This window comes from Bison bison, unplaced genomic scaffold, assembly GCF_000754665.1.
Source record: "Bison bison bison isolate TAMUID 2011002044 unplaced genomic scaffold, Bison_UMD1.0 scf7180017864109, whole genome shotgun sequence".
Taxonomy (NCBI): domain Eukaryota; kingdom Metazoa; phylum Chordata; class Mammalia; order Artiodactyla; family Bovidae; genus Bison; species Bison bison.
This window is the reverse complement of record NW_011494681.1, coordinates 1,934,878-1,950,344: the sequence shown is the minus strand read 5'-3', so window position 1 is coordinate 1,950,344 and position 15,467 is coordinate 1,934,878.

The following is a 15,467-nucleotide window of genomic DNA, read 5'->3' as shown; positions in this document are numbered from 1 at the left end:
AAAAAATAAACCAAAAAAAAAAAAAAAATAGTCTGTGAAACTCCCTACCCTTAGGCCACACACAGCTCTTCAGAGCTGATTTTACCGCCTCTGAACCAACTGTGAAGTGGAAAAACAGGGAAGGGAACATATGCACAACTGAAAGAAAACCGATTTCAAATACTGATGAATAAGTGAATGATGGAAATGGCTGTTAGTTTAAAGTAATGTGAATAATCTACATAGTTCTGTTTGCTTTTTACAGAAAACATGAGTGACTTTTATAATTATAAAAAGCTTTTCAGTTTAGGGGAAACTTACTATTGATTTTTGAAAAGTATGATTTCCTTCTGTTGCTTACAATTAGTTCTGGCTTCTATTTTTGGTCAGATTAGCTCTTACTGTCTCTAAGAACACTGTCCGACTGTTCTGTAACCAAATCTCATTTAGGGTGACAGACACAGCGATCAAGTCCTCTTTTACGTCTTCCCTCCTTCCCTATCCTATCAACAGCAATGGCAACAACCAGGGCAACAGACAGGCAGCGGGACGGAGGCCAAGGCACAGAAGTGCTTAATTTCAAAGCACTACACAGTGGATGATCAGTGCCTTGATCATCAACAGGTGAAAGTGTATAGTTTACTTTGTAGGACTCAGATACTGGACGTTTTTGGATAAGAAGTATCTTCAAGCCTGTTTTTTTTTTTTTTCCTTGAAAAATAAAATTAAACTGTGGAAAAGATTTGAAATAGTTATTTCAAAGAGGGCAGCATCTCAATTACTCGGTATTACTGACATGATTATCCTTCAGGTAAGGCTGTAGAGAAAAGTAATAGTCAACTTTCGAGCACATCCAAAATGCCCTCTCAGCAGCCTGGCCTGACACCCCTCGGGTGGCCCGCAGTCCTGACCTGAGGAGCAGCCCCTGAGTGGGGATGATGGGGCAGTCACCCAAAGGGGGCCGTTGGGAGTGGCGGGCAGCAACCACACCCAGGCATCAGTCACAGCAGGCAGTAGGGGAGTTCCCTTTGATTTTAGGAATTTTTAGTTCAAACTAGTGTTTTTGAGCAAGAAAATGAAAAAGAAAGCCCCTTTCTCCCCAGCTCTCATAAACAGCTAGAGGTTGGATTAGTTCCCTATTGCCTCTGTTTGCAAAACCCACAGAAACTCGGAAGCTTGAAACTACGCAAATTTATTACCTTATGTTCTGGAGGTCAGCAGTCTGAAATGGGTCTCACTAGGTCCAAACAGCAGCAGGGAAGCTCCCGTGAATCCTCTGTTTCCTTGCCTTTTCCAGCTTCTAGAGGCCTCCCTGTATCTGGTGGCTCTGGTTCACTTTCATCTTCAAAGCCAGCCATGGTTGGGCAAGTCTTTCTCACACCCAGTCACTCCAACACTGATTCTCCTTCCTCCCTCTCTCACTTGTAATTACATTGGGATCCCCTGGATAATCCAGATTACTTTCTTTGTCTTAAAGTCAGTTGACTTGAAGCAATCAGCAGCCTTAATTCCATCTGCTGCCTTTAATTCTCTCTTACCACAGAACAACTTAACAGATTCCCAGATTAGGGTATGGGTATCATTTGTTCTTGTTTAGTCTCTAAGTCCCATGTCTGACTCTTTTGTGACCCCCACGGGCTGCAGCCTGCCAGGCTCCTCTGTCCATGAAATTTTCCAGGCAAGAGTACTGGAGTGGGTTGTCATTTCCTTCTCCAGGTGATCTTCCTGACCCAGGGATTGAACCCGCATCTCCTGCATTGGCAGGCAGATTCTTTACCACTGAGCTACCAGGGAAGCTCTGTGGATATCTTGGGTAGAGGGGTGAGTGGGCATTATTCTGCCTATCACAGTTATCCAGCACGTGATTTAGCAAAAATTCTATTCATAAGAAGAGCATGTGATAAGAACAGTGATGGGAAATAACTCTCAAATATTAGGAGACTTGTTGAAACAAAGTCTTTGTTATTTGGCAGAGCACAAAGGCAAGAATAAACTGAAGATAAAGGAATCTGTTCAGAGGGAGAGAAAGCTCATGTGACTACTTTGTCCTAATGTGGGCTTTTTAACGTGTTTTATAATCAGAGTCATGGACTTCCCCAGTGGCTCAGCAGTAAAAAATACACCTGCAATACAGGTGATGTAGGAGACATGGGTTCTATCCCTGGGTTGAGAAGATCCCTTGGAGGAGGGTATGGAACCCCACTCCAGTATTCTTGCCAGGAAAATCTCATCGACCGAGGAGCCTGGCCAGCTACGGTCCACAAGGTCACAAAGAGTCGGACACAACTGAATCGACTGAGCATGCATGCTTGCATAATCAGAGTCACAGTTTTCAGATTTAAGCATTAACAAATGAGTCACAGGCTTCTGTTTCGTGTCCAGTTCCTTGGCCTCTCCTGTCCGGGTGCTCCCTGCATGAATAAGTAATTAAACCCCCTTGTTTCTAGGTTTGCTAAGCTTTGAAATTACTCTTCCACAAAAATATTTTCCCTCACTTTTCAGGGAAAGGGGAGAAAAGGTCAGTGCATCATTCTCTGGCCACCTCTGCCATCATAAAGCTGCAATGGCTGTTGTATTTTCAGCCTGTTTTTTCTATCTGAAGGAACTAGACACTAGATTCCGATAAAGCAGTTTCTTCCTGGGGCGCTGGCTACAAACATTTGTTGACACGGCTCTTCTTACAGAGTTGCCCATTTGAAATTACAAAGAGTGGAAGGTGTAGAAAACTGTGGGTTATCATACTGAGTCTTAGTTCTGTTATCAAAGTACTTTCTCCGAATTATTAGTGTAGAAGGAGAGTAAGACATGACAGTTTAACGTGTGGATGTGGAAGCAATGATGGATGGGCACCTTTCTTCCCCACCTTTGGTGCTGGTAGATCTCTGGGACAGAAGGGAGAACTAGAACGGGCTCTATGCAGAGGGAAACAGGGGACAAAACATAAATCTGAATGGAAACCTGGCTTCCAGGTTTTTGATTATTATGGATTATCCAGAAATGTCTCAGAACACTGGAGCAAGTGCATTGTGCTCGTTCACTGGAAATCCATTATAAGCCCAAGAAAGAAGTTAGAGCAAAAATCAAAAGGGATTTTAACTGTAGAAGAAAGGCCAGGAAACGGAAGTTGGAATAGCCTCTTAGATCTATATTCTCATGTCAGAATTCGGCTTTTTCTCAATGAAACTTTTTAACACCTCAGACAAAATTCATTTCGGCAAGCACCAGTGGAGGTCTGCTTTTCTATGGCATCCATCATCAACCAAGGCATGAATGACAATCTCTGACCACAAAGGAGCAGAAGATCTCATGAGGAGGATAAGACTCATAGAACAGGTAATAGTATGAAACACCATTTGAAAATTTTTATTCTGGAAACTTTCAAACATACACAATATAGAGAGAAAGACATTATCAGCCTCCATGTACCCATCCCTTGCTCCAGTGATCATCAATATATGGCCAACCTGGTCTCATTCATCCCTCTCTCCACCCTGATACCTGCTGGATTATTTAAAAACCAATCCTACACATCACTTGTGTGTGGCATTTACATTAAGTAATGTAGATAGAACTAAAGGCGTTCAGGGAAGATGAAGGATGTAGAAATCTTTATGAAAAAAGTATGACTTGATTTAGTTCTTGAGTGATGAATTACGTTGGATAAGCATAGAGGAGGCACAGGGAGGTGGGAGAGAAAAATATGAATAGAAGGAGGAACATTTAAAAAAAAAAAAAAAGGAATGGGGATTTCCATGGCAGTCCAGGGCTAAGACTCTGCACTCCCAATGCAGGGAGCACAAATTTGATCTCTGGTCAGGAAACTAAGATCCTGCCAGTCACAAGGTGAGACGAAAAAAAAAAAAAAGGAATGAAGTACAGATGCATGCTATAATGTGGATAAACCTGGAAAACAATATGCTGTGAAATAAACCAGACAAAACGATCACATATTGTATGATTCTATTAGATGAAATACCCAGAATAGGCAAGTTCACCATGAGAGCAGATTAGCAGTTGCCAGAGACTGTGGGGAAGACGGAATGGGAAATGACTGCTAACGGATACTCAGTTTCTTTGGGGCTGACGAAGATGTTCTATAATCAGTGGTGGTGGTTGCACAACATTGTGAATGTCCTAGAAGTAAATTGCTCACTTTAGAATGGTTAATATTATGAGACTTTCACTCCGATTACAAAAAGAATAAATGAACATAAATGATTAACACCCTTTGTGAGGTGTTCCAGGCACAAAGTGACAAACCAAGGATAAAAGGGCACCATTCTGGGGGCTTGCAGTCCTGCTGGAGGCAGCAGCCAGGTGAAGGAGCACGTGCAGATGCTACAGCAGAAATGTGTCGAGGTGCACAGGAAGGACATGAAGAAAGGGGCTGCTCAGTTCCATCTGGGTAGCACTGACCGGGACAAACATGAGTCAAGAATGTAACGTTAAATTTTCCTGGCAGCCACGTTAAAAAACATAAAGTGAAACAACTGAAATTCTTTTAATGCTATGCTTCATTTGACTCAATCTCTCTAAAACATCACTCAAGCATGTAATCAACGTGTAAAACTATTACTGAGACATTGTATATATGATTGGCATGTATTTTTTCACGTGAAGTCTTTGAAGTCCAGTGTGTATTTTATACTCACAGCATGTGTCAGTTTAGACCGGCACATTGCAAGTGCCCACTGGCCACACGTGCCAGTGGCTGGTGTGTCACCCAGAGCAGCTTCAGAGGGACAGGAAGAGCTTCCATGGTGGCGGGGCAGAGTGACCTGGGGCTTATGCTGCTCCAGGCAGACCAAGTTGCGGGTGGGGGTCATGGCCCGATGGCAGCTGAGGTCTGCAAGCTGTGAGGGCGATGTGCTAACCCTGTAGCCAGGGCAGAGGGCGGAGCCTGATTTTGATGGAAAGGGAGTGTAATAGGGAGGATGTTTTAATGCACATCTGATATGTTTTTCTCTGATTTCCCAGGAATGGAGATAAAGAAGAGGAAACAGAGGTCGAGTTCCCATTACACATAATTGATTTAATGACCACTCCCCACACCCGACTGCACATCTCCATCATTGTTTTTCAAAGTGGAAATAAGTCTTGCAAAACTTGGTTGTGAAACTTTTTCATCTCAACTTAGTCATCAGTGCCTTGCTAAAGGTAAAGGTGAAGTTCAGGGAACTCTCTCAAGGCACCTGATTTCAGAAGTGTAAGGTATGTTCCCATAACCTTCTCAACTTCAAGGTTATTTTGAAATAATTCAAACATATAGGAGAGTTACAAGAACAGTATGAGAACTCCTGTATAATCTTTATCCAGATTTACCATTTTTCACATTTTGCCAACTTTGCACACTATCTAGTTTACATCTATTTCTGTATATATACATACATACCTATTGTTTTCTATGAACCAAACTTGCAGACACCACGCTCCTTCATTCTTATTTTCTTCAACTGATACTTCCTAAGGATAAGGCATTCTGTTAACATAAGTACAATGCAGTTGTTAAAATCAGGAAGTTTAACATCAGTGTACTACTACTATCTAATCCCTAGTTTATTTTCAAATTTTTCTTCCTATCCCAACAGCAACCCCTGCCCCCTCCTCCTGACTTTGGATACAGTCCAAGATCATGGCTGCATTGTGTTTAGTTCTTGTGCCTCTTTAGTATTTTATCTTTCAAGACATTAATATTTTTGAATATTGGCCAGTGTTCTATAGAATGCCCCTCATTTTGGGAGTTATCTCATGCTTCCTCCTGCTTAGATTCAGGCTCTGCATTTTGAGTTGTTGTTGTTGTCCAGTCATTCAGTCATGTCTAACTCTTTCTGACCCCTTGGACTGTAGCACACCAGGCCTCCCTATCCCTCACCATCTCCCAGAGGTCACCCAAGTTCATGTCCATTGAATTGGTGATGCCATCCAACCTTCTCATCTTCTGCCACCCTCTTCTCGTTTTGCTTTCAATCTTCCCCAGCATCAAGGTTTTTCCAGTGAGTCAGTTCTTTGCATCAGGTGGCCAATCCCATAGGATTGACGGGTTTGATCTCCTTGCTGTCAAAGGACTCTCAAGAGTAATCTCCAGCACAGTTCAAAAGCATCAGTTCTTCAGCGCTCAGTCTTCATCATGGTCCAACTCTCACATCCATACGTGACTACCAGAAAGACCATAGTTTTGACTACACAGACCTTTGTTGGCAAAGTGATGTCTTTGCTTCTTAATATGCTGTCTAGGTTTGCTCCTTCCTTTCAAGGAGCAAGCGTCTTCTAATTTCATGGCTACAATCACCATCTGCAGTGATTTTGGAGCCCAAGAAAAGGAAATCTGTCACTGCTTCCACTTTTTCCCCTTTTACTTGCCATGAAGTGATGGGACTGGATGCCATGATCTTAGTTTTTTGAATGTTGAGTTTTAAGCCAGCTTTTTCACTCGCCTCTTTTATCCTCATAAAGAGGATAAAGAGCCTTTAGAGCCTAAAGAGGCTCTTTAGTTCCTCTTTGCTTTTCAACACGAGAGTGGTATCATCTGCATATCTGAGGTTGTTGATATTTCTCCTGGCAATCTAGATTCCAGCTTGTGATTAATCCAGCCCAGTATTTTGCATATAAGTGAAATAAACAGAGTGACAATATACAGCCTTGCCATACTCTGTTAAGTACTCTACATTTTGAGTAATGTGTAAGTAACATTACTTCCTTTTTATTGTATCACATCTTCCAATAACTTTTGAACTTTCTATTCATTAAATTGAAAAGGCTATTACTGAAAAGTAAGTGTACAAACACTTAGCAAAGGACAAGGCACAGAGCAGGCTCTGGACCACTCTTGTTGATTTAGGTTTGGAGACTTTATGCCAGTAAAAGAGGGCTATTACCAGTTCTCACATGAAATTTATAAAACAAACTGAAGCTTCCTTCACATAAAAAGTGGCAAGCTTCTGATTTAAGTATATATGGGAAAATTCTGAAAATGTTTAGAATGTGGTTCCATTGAAGACATTTACATAAATGGAATGAAACAAACCTCATCTCACGCACTTTCTCTTGTAAGAACAAATCAGTTCTTATAAGGAGGCTACATTCCAACTTGCTCTCTCTCTCTTTTGGTGATGGTCTCTGCAAAGAAATCAGACAGATGAAGGGTTGACTTCATTAGGTGTGGTTCACTCATATCCATCTTTCCTGGGACAACAGGGACACTGAATTATCAAATTCAGTGGTGTGTGAATTAGCATCAGGAAAGGGCAGAGAATAATGTAAAACTATGACATGACTTATCATGCATCTTCTGTTCAGAATTTCCTTCCAAACACAGATCACAGCGTTATAGAACTGGGTGCTGTACCATCTGACCAACTTGCTCTCTTTACCTTCAGCATTTTCTTAGTTCAGTGGGTTTGGACAATAACTTTCTCGCACATTTACTTACCTTTCTTTTATTAATAATGTCAATTCTAAAGCTTATGTAGCTTTAGAGCTAAATGGTATATATTCACTAATCCTTTACATGAAATGACTGAAAATGATACAAAGGTTTTGCTCAATACCTTGAACTAAACACAGAAATGCAAAAGAAACCCAGTTCAGTGAAGAGTGTGCCAAGCTGCACGCTCTGCTCCTGAGCTGACATCTATGAGCAGACTCAGCTTTAGGTCCCAGCACCATGGGCCTCATCCCCTGCTTTTCCCAGGGACCCAGGGTAAGGGATACACCTGGAAGCTGACATCAACTCTGAAGAATCCCCTTTCTTTTCATTCACTTACCAGAGCAAAACTTCTATTACAGTTTTTGAGTGTGTGTATGTGTGTTGGGGGCCAATACGAATGTGTGTATGTGTGTTGGGGGCCAATAATAACAGGTCATAAAAAGTGTAATGTTTGACTTGAAGCAGAGAAAGCAACTCCATAGCCATATTTGAATTTCTTGGAGAAGTTTGGATAGACTGTGGTTCGTGGCAGGATTCAGTGCTTTAGAGTTGAAATTTTTAAATATGTTTTGCTGTTTTTCTTTTGGCCAATTTCTGACATTGGAAACATTTATCTACAGAGTCAAGGCTATGCGTTGAACTGGCCAAGGAAGTTGCCTTTGTGAAACAATGTTTTTTTGCTATGTACAAATTTGTAATTTCTCACCACTGCCCCCCGCCCCCCCAAGTTTCTGTGGGGGACGACTGAGTAAATTGGCTCATTTATGTTCATGACTGGGTCTTACAGGCAGGTGTGACTGTTGGAATAGGATGGGACAAGAGTAGGGGGACAGATCCCACAAAGTCAGACTGGAAAAAAAGTTGGAAACATTGACATGCAGCAAGCAGAGCAGCCAAAAAAATTTTTTTTTTAATATATAAAACCCACCACATCATAACATTCTCTTTACAGAGTTGGCATTTCGAGATTTCCAGGTTTAAAAGTTATATTACTTTGCTTGTTATTGCTTGTCCTCGTTTGAGTGTGCCTTCATTCGCTCAATTGAGTGTGCAGAGGTTCATAAACAGAACGTGAAACCTGTGAGGCTGGAGAATCAAAGGGGCCACCTGTTGGGGCACGCTCCCAGAGCCAGGGGTTCTGACTCCGGGGGCCTGGATCACATGCTGAACACCGCCTTTGTGTCTCCTTGGAACCTGTGTGTTCACATCCTGGCCCTTCTTTCCTACATGCAACAGCATGCTTTGGTTGAAAGCCACTACTATCCTTCTGTTTAACCATTGCAAAACAGCACCCCTGTGATCCTGGTGGACCAGCTGTTATGCATGTAAGAGTTCTGATTAGAAGAGGGCAAGCTGTGGGATGCCATTCGGTTTATGACCTCACTCCATGTGACTCTGTGCAGTTATAGAAGGGTCCTGACTGTGGACCACTAAATTTCAATAGAAAGGACCATGCAGAACTTGTAAAAGCGACTCAGCTAACTTAAGTGCTTCTACAGTTTAAAAACCATTTGATACAACTTAGAAAAGTTATTTTCTTTTAAAATGAGTTATCAATGGTAGGGAGGGTTGGAATCAAGCTACTGCTTGGTTCCACTCAGACAAAAATAGTTCAAATTTCTGGGCTGCCTTTCCAAGTTCAAAGATCAGCCTCATCATTAGTTAACTGCTAGGCAGCCAGTAGTCATTGTCACTTATTCCTCATTTTCTGATGCCACTTGAGTTTTGGGTGGAGAGCTCTAGCTCTGAAGGGGGCAGGGGTCCAGCCCCTAGCCTAAGTGGTCACATGATCCACTTCTGGCTAATACCAAAGGCACAAGTCTCAGGGATGGGGCATCTCAGAGAATACTTTCTTCTCTTAAAAGAGGAGGGTATACTGGGTCATTTCTTTACCCACGTTGCTGCCAGTTTTCTGCCTTTGAACATGGTCACGTGAAGAAACTCTCTGAGGAGCTGTCTCTATTCTCTTGCAACCCTGAGAGGACAGGGCAAGAGAGCTTGAGCTGTTGAATCGATGCCAGTCTTATCTCTGGCTCCCTTGTTACATTAGAATAAAAAACCCTATCAATAGGATATTCTGTTACTTGAAGTCAAAAATAGCCCTCGGTGTTATAAATAGCACTAGGTGTTAAATAGCACTGGTTACCTCAAGGCTCTGTGCTAAGACATCAGGGAAATAAAAGATCTATTGGATATGACTTCTATCCTTAAGGGGCCTGCAATCTAGTTGGCAGATGAAGAGCCAGAGAGTCAATACTTCAGGCTTTGTGAGTTGTATAGTCTCTGTCACAACTACTGAGCTCTGCAGCTAGTGAAAAAGCAGGTGTAGATGAGATGGAAAGGGGCAAGTTTGACTGGGTTCCAACAGGACTTTATTTATGGACACTGACATTTCATAGGTTGTTCAAGTGTCACAAAATATTCTTCTTCTGTTTTTCCCCTCAACCATTTAAAAATTAAAAATCTTGTTTAGCATGCTGTACCAACTGTGAGATAGGCCAGACTTGGTTCATGGGCCCACAGTTACTGACCCCTGTTCTGGACAAAGGAAAAGCCTTGAAAAAAAGACTATTCACAGGAAGGGAGAGTTGAAAGTTTTATTGTACTACTTTTACTTTTAAACAAAAGATGATCTCTTGGCAATTGAGAAAGGCAGATTAAGAGTCGGGGAGGACTGGAAAACCAAGGTAAGGAAAAAGTATTCAAGGACCTTCATGCTTTTGAGGTTTAGTTTAAGAAGTTCTCTACTCCCCCAGGTCACTGAGATATTCACCCACACTTACTTCTATTAATCCCATTGTTTCAGCTTTCAGATACTGGTCTTTAATCAATCTAGAGTTTACCTGGGACGTAGTGGTAGGTGGGGATCCAATTTTACTTTCATTCATGTAGTAGCATGACTTCCTAGGACCATCTTCTGAGAAGCCCTCTTTAACCTGGTTTGCTGGAGGCAACTTGTGTCTGCCACCTGGGGACTAGGAGAGTCAGATGTATAGATGGGTGTTCTAGGATACCAGGCAGTAGGGAGAAGAGAAGCCTAGAAGTCCTCACAGCAGCGTGGACCTGAAGATTGAAGGGGCAACGTGACATGTAACACACATATAACATGTGCATTCACCACTGTCACACAGCCTTTTCACAAAGCCCGAAACAGAGAGTCACCTTCAACCCAGAACGCTGGGGTCGGGGGTGGGCAGTGGAATGGGAGGGAGGAGAGTGAGTAGGAGAGTAAGTAAAATATAAAACAAGGGAATAGACTTCTGTGTAGACTAATGAGAATGTGCTTCAAACAGAGGAATAAAATTAGCTCAACTCTTCATCTAGCTTAAGTTAATGAGGATCGTGAAACACCAGATCTGTTTCATGTTGTGACCTGGGGTTTCCTGATCATTCCTGCCTTCTGAGGGAGAGCCTGCAGACTTATCCTGCCACAGAAAGGAAAATTCCTCTGAGGGGGAGTGGCAGATTACTTGATGAGTGAAAAAATGCCAGAGGTTTTGTCAAGCGTGGGCAAGTGTGAGAAAGGATGAGAGCAGGGCTGTAGGAAGACCATTTCGGCAGAGTTGTGAGGCTAGATTAGAGAGTTAATTGGCCTCCATCCAGAATGATGACAATGGCAATGACAATGATTATTTTCCGTATATTGGACAATACAGTTTTACTTTCTTCACAATAACCTGCCAAGATGAGGTGGTAAGAGAATACTCTCATTGTTCTGATTTTTCAGATGAAGGCACTGAGGCACAGAGAGGTGAGGTAATTTGCCCAAGGTCACACAGTAAGTACTGGAACTGAGAGTTGGACATCTGCAGTCTGATTCTGGACTCGGCCACTGAACCCTCTTACAGGGCTGAAGTCTTCACTAGATATTGAAAGTACCTGATAAAGCTATATCATTGGTACCACTCAATTTCTGCTTGAGTGGTATTACTAGTTTAACTATAAAAGGTTGAATATTTTCAAAATATGGGGGCATTCAGTATTACAGGGAGCAATATATAGATTTTTTTTGCCTTAAAATCTTTCAGGAATATTTATTTCTGTGGTTTTATTTCTCAGTAAACTCATATGCCACCACTTATTTTTAAATAAAAAATATTGAGAGCCATATTCTTGGCTGGTGCCACTAAATATACTGTGAAGTGTTATTCCTGAATTTGGATGTTGAGAATGACATAGGTGAGGAGTGGTTTTGATGGAGGTACAACTATGACAAATTAACTGGTTAACAAACCTTTTCATCTCTAATTATATTATTTGTAACTTAATCAGTGGAAAGGATCTTGGCATGCCTTCATTAGTCTCAAAAACAAATGATTGCATTTTGTATAACCAAACAGATGAAAATACTGTCAGTGAGCAGAATATAATGAAGAGAAAAGAAAACGATTAGAATAATGTCAGTGAGCTGAAGAAAAGGGAAAGTTAAAGATTTTTGTATTCAGAGCTGTCCAGTGTTAAACTGATCTTTCAGGCCAATGTTTTGGAGTGTGTTCAAACCAAGAAAAAAGAGTGACATTCTTCATTAGCCGGAGATAACAAGAGGCATTTTCAGTGGGATTTAATGCTGGGTAGAGAGACTGCAGCAAGCATGGAAATAACTGAGTCTGAACTCATTGAACTGATTCGTGCTGTTTACTGATGTTCAGAAATAAAAAGACCCCATTGATTCAAGTTTTCTGCCCCCAAATCCTTTCATCAAGTGTGCAAGGAATTGGCATGACACTCAAGGCCACAAAGAGCGACACCATGAAAAAGAGACGCGTAAAGGAAGTGGACTTTTCTGGCAGGAACACGCCACGGCCTGTGAAAGGAACACTGAATGTCTGTGGGGCCAGGCTGGGGGCCACAGCTGTCAGATGGGGCCTGAGCGGAACACGTGGCTTCTGCCTAAGGAACTGGGTTTCTGAGAAAGAATTAAGGCTCGGCTGAGGTGGTGGAGGAGAGCTCAGAATGGTGAAAAAGACAGCTGGGGTTGGCACCAGGAGAGCATACCAGGCCCCCTGAAAGGCAGCGAATAAGGGCCATTATTCAACGACATTTCAGCCCCCCAGGGCTCAACCAGACCTGCTGAGAGGAGGTCCCCCTGGGTGGCTCACACTGGAGTCTAGGATGCACAGAGCTGGGCTTTGAAGGCTTAATCCAACTTTTAAGAGGAGATTATAAAAACATGCTGTGCTAGGTACATCTTTCAGAAATACAGCTGGCCCTAAAGGGATACCTTTGTGAGACAAATGAAAGGAACAATTAGGAACATCAACACGAACAAGGAAGAGGAGCAGGAGAGGCAGGAGGAAGAGGAGGGAAAGGGGCTTTAAGATGGAATTCTTTCTTTATACACACCTATCTATATGTATATATATTTACATTTTAATATGGAAATTATCAGACATACCTAAAAGCAGAAAGACTCGCTCTACATCCATCACCTGGATCTACTGATTGCTAACATTTCAGTGTATTTTCTTCATGTATTTTGAACTATTTATTTCTTTACCATTATTTTAAAATAAATCCCAGATACTTCCTGCTTATTTCCAAATGTGTTATTAAAAAGAATACTTTTTTTCAAGGTTGAAATTGCTTTTATTGGGGCCAGCACTGTAAGCCAGCCACGGCTGGGTTAGTGTTCTGCCCTAAGAGGCAGCTGAAGCCTGACACCTCTGCCCTCCACCTGCCCCGCCCCCATCACCCCTACCTGGGTTAGTGGAACATACAAAACTAAGAGTTTGCAGGCAAGGGTAGAAGCCACCAGGACCTGGGGCTGGACAGAACAGGTACGTTTGGCAACAGACTAGGCTGCCTCGGTCAGCACAGACCACCCAGGTGGCGTCATTGGGCCCAACACGGGGCTAAGGCTCCCTGGGAGAGGCAGGCAGGTAGCACCCCAGGGTAAAAAGAATGTTTTTTGTAACTCCAAATTGTAACAGTTCTAACTTATTAATTCCTTAATATCACTTCATACTTAGCCCACTGTAGTTATCTGCTGCTGTATAACAACTCCAACTTAGTGGCTTAAAACAGCACAAATTCATTATCTCCCAGAATTCATGGATATGGAGGGCCAAATGTATTATTAATTAAAACAATGGTAGTTAGTACTTTAGCAAACACATACACTTTCTGTGACAGGTACTGTTTTAAACAATACTTTACAAACCTTAACTCATTTAGGCTGTCATAACAACCTTACTTAGGCAAATGCTATTACTACTCCCACTTTGTAGGTGATAAAATTGAGGCACAGGAGGTCAAGTAATTTTTCCAATGTCACACAGCTAATATAAGTAAGCAAAAGTCGCTCAGTTGTGTCCAACTCTTTGCGACCCCAAGGACTGTAGCCTGCCAGGCTCCTTTGTCCGTGGAATTATTCAGGCAAGAATACTAGAGTGGTTAGCCTTTCCCTTCTCCAAGGGATCTTCCCAAGCCAGGGATCGAACCCAGGTCTCCCATGTTGCAGGCAAATTCTTTACCGTCTAAGCCACCAGGGAAGCCCAAGAATACTGGAGTGAGAGCCTATCCCTTCTCCAGAGAATCTTCCCGACTCAGGAGCCTAACCAGGGTCTCCTGCATTGCAGGTGGATTCTTTACATGAGGGAAGCTCAATAAATGATAGAGGTATGATATGAACCCAAGCAGACTGGGTTCAAGACCCAGACTGAACCCAAATCCAGAATCTGTGCTTGTACCACTACCTCATGCTGCATTTTTTTCCACTTCCTACTATACATCTCTACTAGTATATCTAAAAGATACTTTAAAGTTATCATGTACAAAACTGAACTCCTTATTTTCCCCCTCAAACCAACTGCTTTCACAGCATGATGGATATTGTGGATTTGCTTGTTCAATGTCTATCCCAAGCTCCTTCTAAAGTGCCTTCCCATACTGCAGAAGCTAGAAAGCTAAAAACTGCATTTCCCAGACTTTCTTGAAGCTAAATTTCGAGATGTCAGTTAGGTTTCTACAATCAGATGCAAGACTTGAATTTGGAACTGATGTGAGGAGAGGCAGGACACATGCCATCTATTTACTAATGAGAAGCCCAGCAGAAGAGGCACAGCTCTGAGGCCAGCGGAAGTTTGGGTGGCTTCCTAGTTTAGTCAGAGGCAGCTTGCTGACTGTGGCAACTATGGTCATGAGACTGAGAGCTGTTCCTAGAAGCTCAGTATAGAGCCTATATTGTTTGCCCTTGTAACGATCCCATACGTCATTTTAATACCTTGAAATATGTTTTTCTGTGTAAACTAGAGTGGATTTTTCTGTTAGAGTGGACTTTGTTCTCTGCAACTGAACCTTTGATGATAGTCTGCCTTCCCTCAGCAGCTGTTCCATTTTTCCTAGGGGGTGTGTGTGTGTGTGTGTCAAAGTTATGTAACTGCAAACGTAAGTATGAGCAATATACTATTTATTATGCCTCAATAAAGCTATCAAATTAAAATGAAAATGTGATCTATTTGAGTTAGTTTTTATATGATGTGATGTGATAGTTTTTATATGATGATCAAAGTTCATCATTTGCATGTAAATATCTAATTGTTTTAACACCATTTGTTCAAAGACTGTCCTATCTCTACTGAACTGCCTTCAGATATTTATCAAAAATCAACTGGCCACCTCTGCTTAAGAACCTGGTAGTAAATGGCCCTGTGAAGCCACTGTGGTGCATCCTAGGGGCGTTACTGGGGATTTTATGGAAGGCATCACGTGTCCACTAGAAACTCCGCTGATCTCAGCACATGGTATGCTTAGCCTTGACCTGAGCAGCTGCTTGTTTGTGTTCTCCTTTTAGGAAAAAAAATCAGGGTCACCATGGGCTCATCACTCGTTACTGATTCACTGTCTTGCTGTGAGGAAGCCAAGAGGCCACTCCACCACCACCGTTAGCAACTGCAGAGCCTGTTCTCAATACATTTTGGTGACAGATCTCACTCTTGGCTCCATTTTTTTTTTTCCTGCTCTCACTTTCTCACTTTCCTTTTGCTTTGGTTTCCTCACTTACTTGTTTATAAAGTTTTAATCTTATTATGTGTATTTTTGTAAGTCATCTCATATCCTTTCT